The 17,200-nt window shown below is 34.4% G+C and overlaps 1 protein-coding gene across 1 annotated transcript in view; it reads left to right on the forward strand.

The window, feature by feature from the left end:
- The first annotated feature begins 10,954 nt into the window (after positions 1 to 10,954).
- Positions 10,955 to 17,200, forward strand: part of LOC129758218 (ATP-binding cassette sub-family C member 4-like) — a 38,784-nt gene continuing 32,538 nt past the window's right edge. Inside the window, exon 1 of the mRNA XM_055755679.1 lies at positions 10,955 to 11,047. The gene's annotated coding sequence lies outside the window, so the exon portion shown is untranslated. The remainder of the gene's footprint in view (positions 11,048 to 17,200) is intronic.

Consider the following 17,200-nt stretch of genomic DNA (forward strand, 5'->3'; position numbering starts at 1 on the left):
CGAGCCAAATTACTTGCTACAAACAAATCCATTCCCCTCAATGGTAACAAATCACATGAAAACGAAATTGTGTCAAATCAGCATGACGCAGCAAATTGCGGTTATCCAATCATCTCAGCTACCGGCTTTAGCTTCCATAGTATAATATTATGGCATATGCGAAAAAACGATTGTACGCAAAATGATCACGCGTCAGCCATATTGGTGGCATCAACTTTGTAGACAAATTGGATCTCACTGGGAGAGCGAAAGATGCACATATTGAGTCGATGATCATTTTGCTGTCCGCCGCGAAGCAATTGACTGATTAAGGAAGAACGTTTGGCGTGCCGCCATATCAATTGAGCTTAATTTAGTTTTGTTATTCATATGATATATGATGATGCTGACATGTCTGAGGTGTGGATCGAGACGCGAAGAGCATATTAGGGGTGTTCAAAATTATCATTACTGCAATTCGTAACTAATACTTGAATTCATAAAAAAAATACTAAAATACTATAGGGAGAATTCAGGACACTTGATTCTTCAGTCATATCTAACAAGCAAAATCAGGGTGATTTTGATTCTATCGTTGTTTATTCAAAAATATGAAGCACCGAGAATAAGAACCAGAATTAAAATTTCACATTATAATTCTATGAGGTAGACGTTAAAATAATTTCTATTTTTTACCCATGACCAAAAGATGACCATAATATTATGTGCCGAGTTTCTTCATTTCACTAGGTTAGTAAGGTAGTAGAGGGCCGTAACAGTCGCAGAAACTTAACTATTAGGAATAGTTAAATAGAAGAAAAGAAGTAACTTCAGTATTCAAAATAATGATTTGCAATGATTTAAAAATTAACACTCGCTATGCGTAACGAACAAATTTTTTGTTCGTTTTTATTTTTAACACCTAATTAAATCAATCTGATTTTTCAAAAAATAGAATACTTAAGTTGACATATATGTAGATGCTTCAAGGAAACTTATTTTACCATCGAGAAAAATTTCGATACTAAATTTTGCTATAATTTTGGCATTGGTAGCTGGTTTTAGTTAATATTTGGTATCGATACAGGCTTCAGAGTCTGCTCGGTCGGGAATTATTCTTTTTGATGATCTTTTGATTTCTCTGAACCAAATGAAGAAGAAGGTTGATTGAGTGCTAAATACCCACTCCTAGTCGTCTTTGAAAAGTGATTGGTGTATTTCGAAAATGTTTTTCATTCAGTAAAGGTTCATTTGTTGGTGAAATAAATCATTTTAATTAATATAAAGAACTAAAAATTTTATCAAACAAAAAAGTTAGATCGAAAAACAGAACATGAAATAGAGTCAACCAAATTTCCACGTTTGTCTACGGAGGGGCAAACAATCGCATTTTTCTGTCCACGAGGTATCTGACTGAACTACTTGTTTCCGCTCAAGGAATTCGTTAATGGGAACATTCTTATTTTAATTTTTGGCATTTCGGCGAGTTGTGAAAATTCAAGGTAGAATATTTAGAAAGAACATGAAAGTATTATAGGTGGAAAGATCAAAGCTTGAGCGCTTTGGGTAGAAGAAATTGAATAGTTGGTGAAAATGTGGGAACAGCGAAAACATGCTTATAAAGGAGTAAGCTTACGAAGGAATTTGACCAAATTTTCCGAAACAATCGTCAACTTGCTAATCAAAACGAGGCGTTTCAGGCGTTAGATACGAAGTCGAATCGATGTGAATTTAGTTTGAATCGCATTGGTTTTTCTGCGTTTGGTGAATGTTTGAAATCATGAATATAACACAGCCTTTATTCAACTGAGTTAAACAACTCAGCTGTATCACATGATGGAAGATCCTTTGGATGCTAAAAGATTTCCCTAAAAAACAATTTATAGAACACATCCCAATTTTATAGAACACATCCCAATTGAATTTAAAAAGTCAGATTAAATAAAAAAAATCCAATTCTAATCCACCATGAGTAATATCTACATGTTACAGATATCAATTATTTTAGACATGTGTCAAATGCAGCAAAAAAACCATGCTATAGCTTTGAAGAAAAAATACTCTTTAAAAAAAACTTAAATTCCATAATCCCAGCAAGCCTCCTACCTTCTACCTTCGATTCTTATGACTGGTCTTTCTGTGATCGGATTGATGACCCCGATATCCTGCTCGAAATAATGAACAGGTTCATATTAGATCTTTTTGAGAAATTCGTCCCGCTTAAGAGAAGTTCCCCTAAGAAAAATCCTTGGTTCAATCAGGACATTCGAAACGCTATGAGCAACCGGGATGTTGCTTATCGATGCTGGGTTAGATCTAAATTGCAAGACGATTTTGAGCATTACAAGAGATTACGAAATTTAGTGACAAATAAAATCAAGCGTGCCAAGATAGATTCGGTTTCAAATCGACTACAAACATCAAACCCAAAACAACTATGGAAAAGATTGAAGCTAATACAGAACCCTAGCCCCAATCGTGATGAAATCTTTAGTAATTCTAGTGACCAGATTAATCAATACTTCGCTTCAAATTTTATCGCTGAGGATTCTTTTTTACCGATTTTACCATTGAATGTAAATGGTTTCCGTTTTACTACAATTGACACTAACGACGTAATATTAGCTGCAAACTCGATTAAATCTAATGCTACAGGTCCAGATGAAATTCCGCTTAAATTCATTAAAATTCTTCTACCATCTCTAAGGTATCCCCTGTGTAAGCTTTTCAACACCATCATAAGGACCAGTAAGTTTCCTAGAGCATGGAAGGTTTCTAAAATATTGCCTTTGAAGAAAAAATCTAATAGCAAAGATATTTCAAATCTACGTCCAATAAGCATTCTAAGTGTTCTTTCAAAGGTGTTCGAGCGTATACTAAAATTACAAATCCAAACTTTTCTTAATACTTTTAACCTTCTCAGTAAATATCAATCAGGTTTTAGAACAAAGCATAATACAACAACCGCTGTTGCTAAAGTGATTGATGATATCCATAGTGCAGTTGATAAGAAACAACTATCGATCTTGTTGATGATAGACTTCTCTAAAGCATTCGATAGAGTTTCACACGTTAAACTTCTAAATAAGCTTTCACACCAATTCATGTTTTCGCGAAGTGCCGTATCGTTGTTAGATTCATATTTAGGAAATCGAAGTCAGTTTGTTATTTGTAACGGTTCGCGATCAAGCGCCGCTCCGGTGATTTCGGGAGTTCCACAAAGATCAATTTTAGGACCGATTCTATTTTCCATGTTCATCAACGATTTGCCTATGTCTTGCAGGAGAAGCAACATTCATTTGTTCGCTGATGATGTTCAAATTTATCTTTCGAATCCGAGTTATCAGCCCGGACTTCTGCTTGATGCCATGAACTCGGACTTAGAAAATGTTTATAGATGGTCCCAAAGGAACCAATTACCTATCAATAGTGACAAAACCAAAGCTATGTTTTTCCCCTCATTCTATAACACTTCAAATTTACCACCGCTTAAAATAGGTAACGACACTATCGGGTACGTAGAGAAAGCTACTAATTTAGGAGTTGTAATTCAAAATAATTTGCAATGGACTGCATTTGTTAATGCCCAATGCTCAAAAATTTATAAAACGCTACGCATGCTAAGACTGACATCATATTTCTTACCGGTTAGTACCAAAATGAAGTTGGTTAAATCTCTTATACTTCCACACTTCGTTTTTGGGGCAGAATTGTTAGTTGGTGCTCCTTTAATGCTAATGAACCGACTTAAAATTGCATTACATTGCTGCATCCGATTTACCTTTAACCTATCTCGTTACCATGGAGTTAGTCACCATCAAACGCATATTTTGAGTACGCCTTTTGATAATTTCTATAAACTAAGAACTGTTATCTTCATCTATAAAGTCATAACCGCAGAAAGTCCACCCTACTTACATGAAAAATTTATTCGCTTGAGAAGCACACGCATTCTTCATTTTAAAATACCTCGTCATCACACTGAAAGCTACAGTAGAACATTACTTGTCAGGGGCATATCTGTTTGGAATAGTCTTCCGAACAGTTTAAAAAACTGCAATAATCTTAACGTCTTTCGAAGAGAGTGTCATAGCTTTTTCAACGGGGGGGACCAGTAAGTAAAATAATAAAACAAACACGAAGAGAAAAATTAGTTTAAGTATGATCTTTTTTATAACTTTGAAGCACGAAGTGTAGTAACAAAAAAAGGAATTGAATTACCTTAAACTACATGTTAAATAAATGAACAAATGAAAGTGTCGTAAATAAAAAAAATCCCATCTCTTTCTCAATATTTCGAATAAGGCTGGAGCAAATATCAAATTTTTTTAATGTCATACACTGCCCATACTCGAATAACAGTCCCATATGAATTTTCGTCATTTTTCATCTAACCTGACAGTCCGTCATTTTGAACATTGAACTTCAATATAACACAATAAAAAAAGAGATTTTGTTCTACAAATTTCGAAAAAAAAAACAACTCGTGACTGTCCTCTACGGAAAATACCCGCAAAACAGTCCCATATGTGAAATACCACGGATGTAGTTACCTTACTATGTTTCTTTCGATGATATAATCTTTGATTTATCGTTTTTAAGTCATTTATAAAATGTTCAACTCACTTGATGTCGAACTATGCACACTAGTTTTTGAAGGCAGGCTAAAATGAAGGAAGGAGGCTTCCTATGAGAAAAACTATCAGAAACAACTAAAAATCATGACAGGATTCAATTTACAATGTGGAATTCACAAGTCTGTTTCTATTTTTTTAAATTGATTTCAGAAGTTTAGAATTGATCAAATTTAAGTTTTGAAAAGTCTGTGTGGGACTGTTATGCGAGTTGATTTTAAAAAAGGTCTCAAATATGCTCGCATAACAGTCCCACAATAAACAAAAATGATGCTCTAGACCTTACCAATTGCCCAATTTTTAAAATTTCAGGTCCTACGATTTATTATGACAACCTAGAACACATTTCAATAAACGATTTTATGCTGAAAGTTGTGGTTTCAATTTAAAAATATATTCCAAAATAGAACAAGCTGATTTTCTCTCTTGCTCGATTTTGCATATGGGATTGTTGTGAAAGTAGGGGCAGTACACCACCCATCAAGATAGGGCTTAAATCTCGATCCTGTTCTAGATCAGCGTCAGTTTCTGAATCAGTATAAGCATCCAAAAACAGGATCTAGGTCTCTTTCCAGATCAGAATTAGGATATCCAGGATCGAGATCCAAGGTGAGAATTAGCTGCCAGATCAGGGTTAAGATTGAAAACAGATTGAGGTATCATTGAATTGCAATAAGAATGAGTGTCAGGATTCAGGATAAGAATCCAGGATAGCATCCAGGAACAGAATTTGAAACAGAAACAAGGATCTAGGATTCAGACCAGGATCCAGATCAGATTCCAAACTGAGAGAGAAGGTTCCAGATCAAGATCGCGATAACGATCAAGATCAGTTTTCGGATCAGCATTAGGGCCGGATCAGAGTCAGGATCGAGTTTCAGTTCTGGGTCAGGATCAGGTTTCGTTTCAGAATCAGACTCGGGTTCCGGATTTTGATCAAAATCTGAATCCGATGAATCAAAGCAATCGAAAGATTTCCTTTAGTTCAACCACGGTATAAGAAAAGTTTTGATACCGGTATTTCGATTACAATTTACTATCTTCTTCAGTGAGCGTTCTCTCCTTTAAATTATCCGAGTTAGGAAAGCTATTAACAGGTAGCAAAAACCTAATATGCCCCATCTACAAGAAGGGCGACAAACTGGACTGTGAGAACTACCGAGCGATCACTGTCCTCAATGCCGCCTACAAAGTGTTGTCCCGAATCCTACTCCGCCGCCTAACGCCACAAGCAAACAGATTCGTGGGAAGTCATCAGGCCGGCTTCATGGAGGGACGGTCAACGACGGACCAGATATTCACATTACGGCAAATCCTCCAAAAATGCCGGGAACACCAAGTCCCTACGCACCATCTATTCATCGACTTCGAAGCCGCATACGACACGATCGACCGTAACGAGCTATGGAAAATCATGGACGAGAACGGCTTTTCCGGGAAGCTGATCAGACTGATCAAGGCGACGATGGATGGAACGCAGTGCTGTGTGCGGATCTCGGGTGAATTGTCGAGTTCATTCGAATCGCGCAGGGGGCTTCGACAAGGTGATGGTCTATCCTGCATGATGTTCAACGTGGCGCTAGAAGGTGTTATTCGACGAGCGGTGGGCGAAATGCGGGGCACGATTTTCAACAGATCCAGTCAACTTATCTGCTTTGCCGATGACATTGATATAGTCGGCAGATCATCTGCGGCGGTGGAGGAGATCTACCGCAAACTGAAACGCGAAGCAGGAAGGATTGGGTTGATGATTAATACGTCCAAGACGAAGTACATGCTGGCGTGCGGATCCGAGGCCGACCGAACCCGCTTGTCCAGTAATAACAAGGTCACGATCGATGGCGACGAGCTGGAGATAGTCGAAGACTTTGTCTATCTCGGCTCACTGGTGACCGCAGACAATGACACCAGCCGTGAGATCCGGAGGCGAATTATCAGCGGAAGTCGTGCCTACTATGGACTCCACAAGCAACTGCGGTCGAGAAGACTTAGCCCTCGCACGAAGTGTAACCTGTATATGACGCTCATTAGACCGGTTGTTCTCTACGGGCACGAGACATGGATATTGCTCGAGGAGGACCTGCGTACACTCGGAGTATTCGAGCGACGAGTGTTAAGAACCATCTTTGGCGGCGTACAGGAGAACGGAGTGTGGAGGCGAAGGATGAACCACGAGCTCGCGCGACTCTACGGCGAACCCAGTATCCAGAAGGTGGTTAAGGCTGGCCGGATACGCTGGGCGGGACATGTTGCGAGAATGCCGGACGACTGTCCTGCAAAACAGGTGTTCGCTACGAATCCGGTAGGAACAAGACGAGCGAGGTGGTTAGACCAAGTGGAGCGTGATCTGGCGAACGTGGGGTGCCCAAGAAATTGGAGAACGGTTGCTATGAACCGAGTGAATTTTAGGAATTATGTTCGTCAAGTTATGTCGTGAGACGGAATACTATGTAAATAAAATAAGGTAGCCCTTTTAAACCTAAACCTTTTTTTGTCTGTCTACCTACTCTATTTTGGGTGTTGTCTGGTAGTGTTGCACTATTTCCTACCCAATTCTAGGTATTATCAGCTAAATTATTGTTTTTTTCTTACCTGAAGCTTAGTTCTTTTAGAAATGGGACAGTTACGAATTCGTGTATTTCAAAAACCATTCGTTTGATCTAAATACTTTCTTCTTCTCCTATAATTTCTGCTACTTTTCGGTTAAATACTTTTCTTTCGAAAGAAACTGAGGGCAATTTAGTGGATACAGCTGTTTCAAAATTGATAAAACTTGATTATTTTTGAGTAACTTTAAAGCGTTTTTAGTGGAATTTTTGCTGCCAAAATCTGACAAAAACGAAGAAAAACCATCATGAGATTGAACTTAAAGTATAATCGGTTAGTGTAGATCGTAGGTTGTGGAGGGTACATACAAGATTTCTCTATTCAGGCTTTTAAAATAACAAAAACCAAAGTTTTCAAATTAAAAAATGCTGGTTTGAGACTTAACTTCCTTGACAACTGTAGTTGTCAATCATGTGCTTCATTCCAACGCTTGGTTTGAACTTTGTGAACATTTTTGACAGTGTTTTCATACTTTTCCACCACTCACACACAGTAATTCTTTGAATAATCAAAGGTTTTGTCAGCTATCAATTTGATACACAATTTACACACGACGTATTACAGGACACAGCACTTAACGTTCTTTCAAACGGAAAAAAAGATTCAAAATTACCTTTTTTTTCGACCGGTTTCGGGCTCGATGTTGCCTATCTACAGGACGATGTCCGACTGATCACACGAAGAAATTACTGGCAGGATCGTACTACGAGGGTCATAGTATTCGTCGAAGAATGGGTCCCTTATAAAAATGTTTAGTAATGATGGAAGGCTGTCATCTTGTGCTGGAACTAGAGTGCCCATCTCGGGATTTCCCGGGAATTTGAAAAACTCGGGAATCATATTTTTATTCCCGGGAATTCCCGACATGTATGAAATTATTTCTCTTGAAAAGCCTGATAGCCTCCATTCGTACTGTTCTTTCTGAAAATGTAGTCATACAAAACTCATTGAAAATATCCCGATTCCTGTGGAAGTAAACATTTTGCAGCCATTTGGTGCAATTTTTTTTTTATTCAAATAGATACAAAAGTTTTAAAAGATTATATGTATTTCCATGTTTTCGTTCAACGAAAACCCTTCGAAAAATATATGAAAAATCGTGCACATGTAGAAAAATTGTGTTTTCTCGAAAGTAACATTTATGCTAAGGTTTCCCGAATTTTTTCAGCACGTATCCAGGCCGGACAAACCGGGCAATTTTATATAAAAACCTGGCAAAATCCGAGCAGATCCAGAAATAAGGTCATCAACAAAAATCAAGAAAAAAAATTGAAAAAAATGTTTTGTCTTCAAATTCTATCGACAAATTTTGAATCGTATTTAAGACTCCCTAAAAACCTTTCATGATAATTTTTGTAAAAGTTGCTTACAAAAAACTCGTTTTGGAGGCGTTTGTTGTTTTTTTATTTTATTAATTTGTCAAATAAAGCGAATAAATCCGGGCAAAATTCGGGCATATATCAATGAAATCCGGGAAACCGGACCGGGTCGGACTTATCCCAAATTTTGCATGAAATATCCGGAAAAAACCCAGATAAAACCGAGCAATCTGGCAACCTTAATTCATGCATTTGTTTCTTCCTGGGTTTGAAGGCCAAATGAATTGCAAAACTTTAAAATGACCAAGGCATCGTTTTTTTCATATGAAAAACAATTATGCAAAGTGTTCAGAAAAAAAACGAAGAAAAGGTTGGGTAAATCAAACAAATAACATGTTTTTTTACCTGTTCAGGTTATATTATAGTTGGTTTGATTTATTTGATTAAAAATAAGTTTAAAAAACCTTATGAAGAGAAAATGTTGAACAAATGATGGGCTTGTATGCAGGAAAAGTTTGATAAGCTACATTTTTCAATTAAAATGGATATATTTTGTATATTTTTGATTATTTCCCGGTAAACAGGCAACCAGATTTCCCGATTCCCGGGAACGTGAAAATGGCCGGGACTCTCTCGCTGGAACGAATGGTTGGAAGTCTTCGGTATGACCCCCGTCGTATAAGTCGGCTTCTTATAAATTTCGAATTTGAAGAGGCCTTTATGTCTCCTTACAATAACGACCAGGAAAAGTAGTTTATTGATGGTTCTACTCAAAATGCTGTGCAAAGTCGAGTTAAGTTGTTAGAATTGTCTCAGAAAATGCAGATTGATAAAAAAAAATTTCAAAAAACAGCTACCTTTAAATACCCGTAAACAAATTTGGGTGTCGTGATTCATAAATCTAAAGATGCCAAAATGTCACAAATCACGTCCAATTTCCAATTCACTATTCAAAAAAAATTATTGTGACTGGAACCGCTTTAACGACTAATTCAATAAAAAGTACGGTTTTACACTTTTGTGGCCATGATCTTAAGAAATTAAAAAAAATAATTTTCTATAAGTGCAACATATAGCTTCAGCTTTCTCAGGAACTAAGTGAATTTTTTTTCGAGCACTTATTAACTGACTTAAAACCTTTTGCCGAAGCATGTTTTTTCAAAAAAAAATTTTTCGACATTCAATAACTTTGAAATAAATTATTGTAGCTGAATATGGTGTAAAAACATATTTGAGTCACGTTAGATACAAGCTTTCCAAAACCATAAATTTTGTTAAAATCGGTTGAGAAACACAAAATTTTGGCGGAAAAAAGTGTAAGGGATTATTTGACCCCCGGCGGTATAAAAAGGTATACCACATACGTTTTAAGAAATCTACAAACTTTGAATTCTTACTATTCCAATGAAAAAATACACGCATTTAAAAAATAAAAAAAAAATTTACATATTTATGATTTTTTATAATTCTCTTTTTATAAAGGAATAAGGAAAAGAAAAAAATGATTGAACAAATTTTGTATAACGAAAGCTTTAAAACATCAGAAAATATAACCATGAGCTGAATATTTGTTTGAAAAATCATATATGAACAAGAAATCGGAACTAAGAAATAATTATCCATCAGAATCAATTCCCACCCTGTGAACAATCGAACGAAATTAAGAGTGTAAAATCTCTTTCATTACTCTCTTTCAATTAGGCCGATCTCTGAGAGTAGACACCATAACTTTCTCAGAGAAATCGTATTATGATGCATACATGAAAACCATTAAAGCCGGGTCTCTCCTCAGAATCGCGTGTGCGGACAGAAAACAAAACAGATGTATGACACTTGTGGAGGGTAAGCCTTTCGATGGTTGTGTGAACCATAGAGAGAAAGAGAAACAAACATTCAATTGAGGAACGTGTTGAGTTTTATCTACAAAGATCATAAGATATGTATTGAACAACGTAAGACCCAAAAGTCTTCCTTGAGGAGCACCTTTCGGAATGAATATTATACAAAATAAGAAAGGTCATAAAAGTTTCTCGGAAACTGCCTTGCAAGTATTTTTGTTATAGAAACGGTTCAAAAAAGCTACGAACCGTAACTGAGAAGATTCAACAGCGAATAGAGGGTTGTTATAATAAAACGAATTTGAACACGCCTTACTAATTAGGTAGTTCGTAGACGTTCAATCGAAGTGTTCGTAGACTATACAAAATTCAAAAAAAAATATCTTGAAATTACGATAATCTTTTTCGGATCAATATGAGTGTCTGCTAGAGATGTGTAAAGATTCAGTTGTGAAGTTTGTTAAAGAGCTCGAACATGTATTGGACACAAAATTAATGTAGCGACATCGTTCCCTGAAGATAGGGAAAATAAATATAAAAACCAATGAGTGAGTGTAGGGTAAAGACAATTCCAATCCAAGTGAGACCAAGAGAATCATTCGTTCACAAAGTTTCGTTCCCTTAGTCTTAATCGAGTCGCGATCGGGAACACATCTGTTTCACCGGTAAGGTCTGTTCAATGGACTCACACACGAGGGTGCGTCTTATTTCTCTATCTTCCACCTACCCTTCGTTCGTCGTACGGTTTTATGAGTGAAGAAAACCGGCGCCATTTGACCTATTTATCTCCACCCCTCTTTTAGTGGAATACTAGTGTTTCGGTTCGATTTGTGCGTTAAATAAAGTGATTTATTTAAGATTTTGTGCTCCAGTTCACAGTACTAATCAGCGTGGTTATCAATTGGCTTTGCTTCTCCTTTTTTGGTTCAACATCCGTAGATAATAAACGACAGAACATTAGATGTGTTAGCATAGAAAGTAGGAAAAAACAGTCGCCTTGAAGTCTGTCCAAAATTATTCAAATGACTTTGTTCATGGCCATAGACAACCTTCTAAAAAGCCGAAAATACAAAAGTGGCAGATAAGGGCAATGGAGTAAAAACAACGTATCACTCACCACTGCAAAAAATGGTTCACTCGTATAAATCAGTAGCAGATAACCCGAAGAAGTCTTTAAACTCAACAAAATCTCAAGGCAAAACTTTCTGTTGATTATTATGTTCAATGAAAACCGATAGAGATTTTCAAATGGCGTTCCAGCGATTCTGTGTTCTCAAAATAACGTTAAAACAATAACGAGTGCTGCTCGTTCGTGAGTGAATAACCTGTTGCGTTTCGCTGGGGAAGGAATTCAGGAGCGATGTCCGTTTGATTGGACTGTCATTGGCTTTCCTCATCGATTAATGGAGCCGACGTATCGGAACTTCTGGAATGTAAACAAGATAACATCGTAAAAGTGAAATTGTGATGAGTTCCAATCCAAAGTAGCTGTAGTAGTCCGCAAACTTCCGATTCGGGACTTTTAATTTTAAGCTGTTCTTTAGCCGTGTCGAATTATTTTTGTTTTGATTCTCATTACATAAGGGGAGGAGGGTGTCTCGTTTGGGAGCTGTGTGGTTATATACTAATACTACTGAAAACCCAACGGTAGAAGATTGCAGTTAATTGTTTTGTTTTTGCTTTTTTTATGAGTAGAACGTCGATGCAACTAATCGGATTCCAAGCTTACGAAAACGCATCATAGTTATGGGCGAGACAATACCCGGTTTAACGATTTGTTTTTGTTTATTTGCTGTCAGTATTCTAAGAACAAGATTACATCAATCATATTCCTAGGTCAAACTTAAATGATTTATTATTTAATTTCGTGAAAATTTCGCATTTCGTTGAATAGAAATCTAAAATTAATCTTTACCAAAGCCTAGAATCTCAAATAAAAATTTAAAATCCTATTTAAAAAAATAAACACTGAATACAATATTTAATATAATACACATGTGGACTTTTTTATTACCTGACAATTTGCGCCGGAGGTCTTCAGATCTTCCCCAAAATTGAAAATTTTATTCATTTTTACGACTTGTATTTTTTTTCAGATTTCCAACATTTTTATTTTTCAAGTTAGATTCGGTTAGATTTTTTTGTAAATATAATAAAACCAAATTTCAAAGCTCCATAACTCTGTTATTTTTCAACGGAAATCATTAAATCAAACGCATTGAAATTTTAGTAACATTCCAAATAGATCACTACCCGGTTTAACGATTTGTTTATTTACTGTCAGTATTCTAAGAAAAAGATTGCATCATATTCCTAGGTCAAACTCATATGATTTATTATTTAATTTTGTTGAAATTCCGCAATTCGTTGAATAGAAATGAAATAAAAATTTGTAATCCTATTTAAGAAAAATGTCAAATAAAATTTAAAAAAAACACTGAATACAATATTCAATATAATACACATGTGTCCTTTTATTATCTGACAATTTGCGCCGGAGGTCTTAAGATCCTCTTCAAAATTGAAAATTTGATTCATTTTTACGAATTTCAAACACATGTATTTTTTCAGATTTCTAACATTTTTATTTTTTGAGTTAGATTCAGTTAGATTTTTTTGTGATTAGAATAAAACCATATTAGCACCATAACTCTGTTATTTTCAACGGAAATCATTAAATCAAACGCATTGAAGTTTTATTAGCATTCCAAATAAATCACTCGTAGACTCGCTTACACGCTCATCCACAACACTGACAGAATCTTCAGTATTCTACCGTCCATTTTCAGATCAAATCTGGGGCACTACCTGAGCGCATAAACGAAAAAATGACAGCAAAATGTGCAAACTGATAGTGACCTGGTGCAAAACTTAGCAAAAACGAATACTCTATTAGATAATTGGTCGAACGTTGAAGTTAGTTTTGTGTTTTTACCTGCTTTGATAAGTACTTTTGTTTTAATATTGTTAGAAGCGCGCGCTACCTGCATATGGGATTGTAGATGTTCGACCGTTCTTTATTTTCGATGAAAAAAAAGGATTTGTTGTGTTCTTTCATAACTCTTAAAGGAGTTGTTGGCCTATTTTGGCATCTTCAGATGAAAGTTGCATAATGTTTATTGGCCTGCCACCAGCTACTGAAAGCTGAAAGCTACTTTACTTTTGAAGTTAAATCACTTTCACGTGTCGGTACAGATATCATTTTTATAATGATGTACTAGAACAGATTCTATTGATAAATTTGAAACGGAAAAACGGTTATATTATCTAATTATTTCGTATTCTCAAATTCTGCGAGTTAATTGCATCAAAGAAACTAAGAAACTAATAAAGTGTCTAAAAAGTGATATTTGTGAACAAAATACTAGATTTGCTTTGAGTTCCACCGAGTTCCACGCTAGTTTTATATGGTAATGATTCCTCTTAACACCAAAAATAAAATCCACAATGGCTGATGGTGCGAAAATTTGCGCAATTCGATAAACTTTGAAAAACGTTAATATATTACACTAAATGCTTTCTACAGCGCTTCAGCAATTTCAAAACACATCATAATGTACTAAACGATTGTAGATCTTAAATTTTTTCAACTTTGTTTCAAAGACTGAAAATTGTTTTGTCTTACCTACAACGTTTCACATTTAGAAAAGTGTTTTTTTTTTCAATTTTTTTTTAATCTCATTGTAACTCCTTAGAATGAAATTGTAGAACTTTGTTAAAAGGTGATCAAAATTGTTTACGCCAAAACGGAGCGTTTTAGACCCATAGTGTCTTCGGGAAATTTTACCTACTTTCAAAGCACTTTAAAATGAGCTTTTGATAAAAATGATTAAATCACCTAGCAGTGAGATAGAAAAATTATTTATTGTATTTTTTCATTTTAGAGCACTTATGGCTTTGACAAGTTTTTAGATTGTAAAAAATGTAGCAATTTTGTTGAAGACGTCAACATCGTAGAAGCTAACCCAAAAAAGTTAGAAGGGTTCAAAATAAAAAAATATTTTTTTATCAAAACTTTCAGTATTTTAACGATATCTTTCCAGGCCGAGCTTATTCGAGCAATATATGTTTGAAAAAGTTTTGAGTCACTTAAAATCGAACAGTTTTGTGGAACACACTTAATAAAAATATTCAGACTGAAACGAGTAAGATTGGAAAAACTAAGAAAAAATAGCTGTTTTCGAACACCTGTATCTTTCTAGTTCGGATGAGTTCGGTTCATTTTTTGGTTGCATTAGAATCAGGCAGGTTTCAACGTTATAGAATCATATAGTTTACAATGTTAAGTTATTTATTTGGTAGCTTTATAAATGATTAAAGTTAGCTTTTTTCAAGAAATTTCTATAGGAAATTTTTTTTTGCATTTAAAATCAGCTAATCGAAAAACAAACTCATCAAGTATATTGCATTGTAAGCGGAAAGGTAGATAATAAGGTTCGTCAATGGAGGCTTAAAACGTTATACGCGAGCGAGAGAATGATTTGGCTAAAGTTTCACCAAAATAAAAACGGTTGCTAATTGTCAGTTTAAATAAAATTGGAATTTGTCCTCTAGATTCCTTGAAAATAGCTAACTTTAATCACTTATAAAGCTACAAAATAAACATCTTAACGTTATAAACTCCATGTTTTTATAACGTTGAAACCTGCCTGATTCAAATGCAACCAAAAAATGAACCGAACTCAACCGAACTAGAAAGATACAGGTGTTCGAAAAAAGCTATTTTTTCATAGTTTTTTCGATCTAACTCGTTTCAGTCTGAATATTTTTATTAAGTGTGTTCCACAAAACTGTTCGATTTTAAGTGACTCAAAACTTTTTCAAACATATCTTGCTCGAATAAGCTCGGCCTGGACAGATATCGTTAAAATACTGAAAATTTTGATAAAAAAATATTTTTTTATTTTGAACCCTTTTAACTTTTTTGGGTTAGCTTCTACGATGTTGACGTCTTCAACAAAATTGCTACATTTTTTACAATCTAAAAACTTGTCAAAGACATAAGTGCTCTAAAATGAAAAATACAAAAAATAATTTTTCTATCTCACTGCTAGATGATTCAATCATTTTTATCAAAAGCTCATTTTAAAGTGCTTTGAATGTAGGTAAAATTTCCCGAAAATACTATGGGTCTAAAATGCTCCGTTTTGGCGTAAACAATTTTGATCACCTTTTTACATCGTTTTTCCCTGTGTGCAGTGTGCAATGGTATTTTTTGCAGAATACTCGTTGATGCAGACGGTACTTTTTGACACCATTTAAAGGTTATTTACAATTTTTCATGTTTAAGGTCATTACTTGAAATTTTTAAATACTTTGTTTGGAAAACTAAAAAAAATCAGTGTTTTGATGTACTATTTTATGATTTCCGCTGAAAAATAACAGAGTTATGGGGCTTTGAAATATGCTTTTATTTTTTTTTTACAAAAAATCTAACCGAATCTAACTTAGAAAAAAAATATTAGAAATCTGGAAAAATACATGTGTTTTAAGTCATAAAAATTAATCAAATTTTCAATTTTGGGTAAGATCTGAAGACCCCCGACGCAAATGGTCAAATGACATCAAAATGAAATAAGGAATTTAATTTCAGGACTTACGATTGAGGTAAACATGATCGAATATCGGGGTCTTGTTAAAAAAAATGATTATTCAGTTTCCGAACCCTTTTAATGGACACAGTTGAAAAATCGATAACATGGGAATTTTAATTTTGTAACATGAAATGTAAAACCACGATTCTTAGTTTTAATAAATAAATAATAATAATAATAAATCAGTATCCTATATCAGATTGAAATGCTAATATCATTAAGTTCTGATATTTTTACTTTTAAAGCTGAAAAAATTAATTGTAACTTCGTTAAATAGCAAACAAAATATTTAATAAATCAGATTTAACCTGCTCATAACAATTCAAGTTTATTTGTATAACATTATTTTGAATATATTTATGAATTTAATTAACGATATTCACATATATTCAACGTCATATTTTAAACATTTTGTTCTAAGTAAATTGATTTCAAATCAAGCATTGAATTAAAGAAAATTTCTACTAGAATAGAGATATTGGAGTTCACACGTTCTCTTACACATCGTTTGATTATATGATTATTGATTATTTGATGGATGAAAGTCCATTAAAAACTGGTTATATTTCTGAAAACATGTCTAACGTATTCAAAATAAAAATTTTGAATCAATAATCCTCTTTCTCCAAGAGAATTTTTTTCCCATTTGGTAAAATAAAGTATTTTTAATTCAATTCAAAACTTCAATTCATAGTTGAAATTGATAACTAATTAAAAAAAATTCTACTAGAATAGAGATATTGGAGTTCAAGTTCAAAATTGAAATCCAAAACGAATTCAGAAATTAAGTTGGATTTGAGAGTTTGATTTAAAATTTCAATAAAAAAAATCATTAAACATTTCTGAATTCAATGCTCAGAATTGAGATCCAAGATTCATATTCATACTTTAGATTGAGAAACAGTATTGCAGTGGTTTTTCAAAGTGGTCCCTACCACCCTCGGTGAGTATTAAATTTTTTTTGCTTAAATTTTTAAACAACTTGAAATTAAAATGATTTGATTAGAAATACGTTTATTTGAAAGGGTGCCGTGCGCTATTCCGATTAAGCACCCTTCAAATTAAAATGACAGTTCAAAGTTTATGAGGTGGTTAATAGAGAACAAACCCAACGATTTATTTAGGCCGGATTCAAGACTGAATACCAAAACTTATCGTTGTATAAATCTTCAGTAAGATTTTAAAAATATTTAAAAAAAATGTTTTTCGTTTCACAGACAAAATTTAAA

The sequence above is a fragment of the Uranotaenia lowii genome, chromosome 3, assembly GCF_029784155.1.
Source record: "Uranotaenia lowii strain MFRU-FL chromosome 3, ASM2978415v1, whole genome shotgun sequence".
NCBI classification, from domain to species: Eukaryota; Metazoa; Arthropoda; class Insecta; order Diptera; family Culicidae; genus Uranotaenia; species Uranotaenia lowii.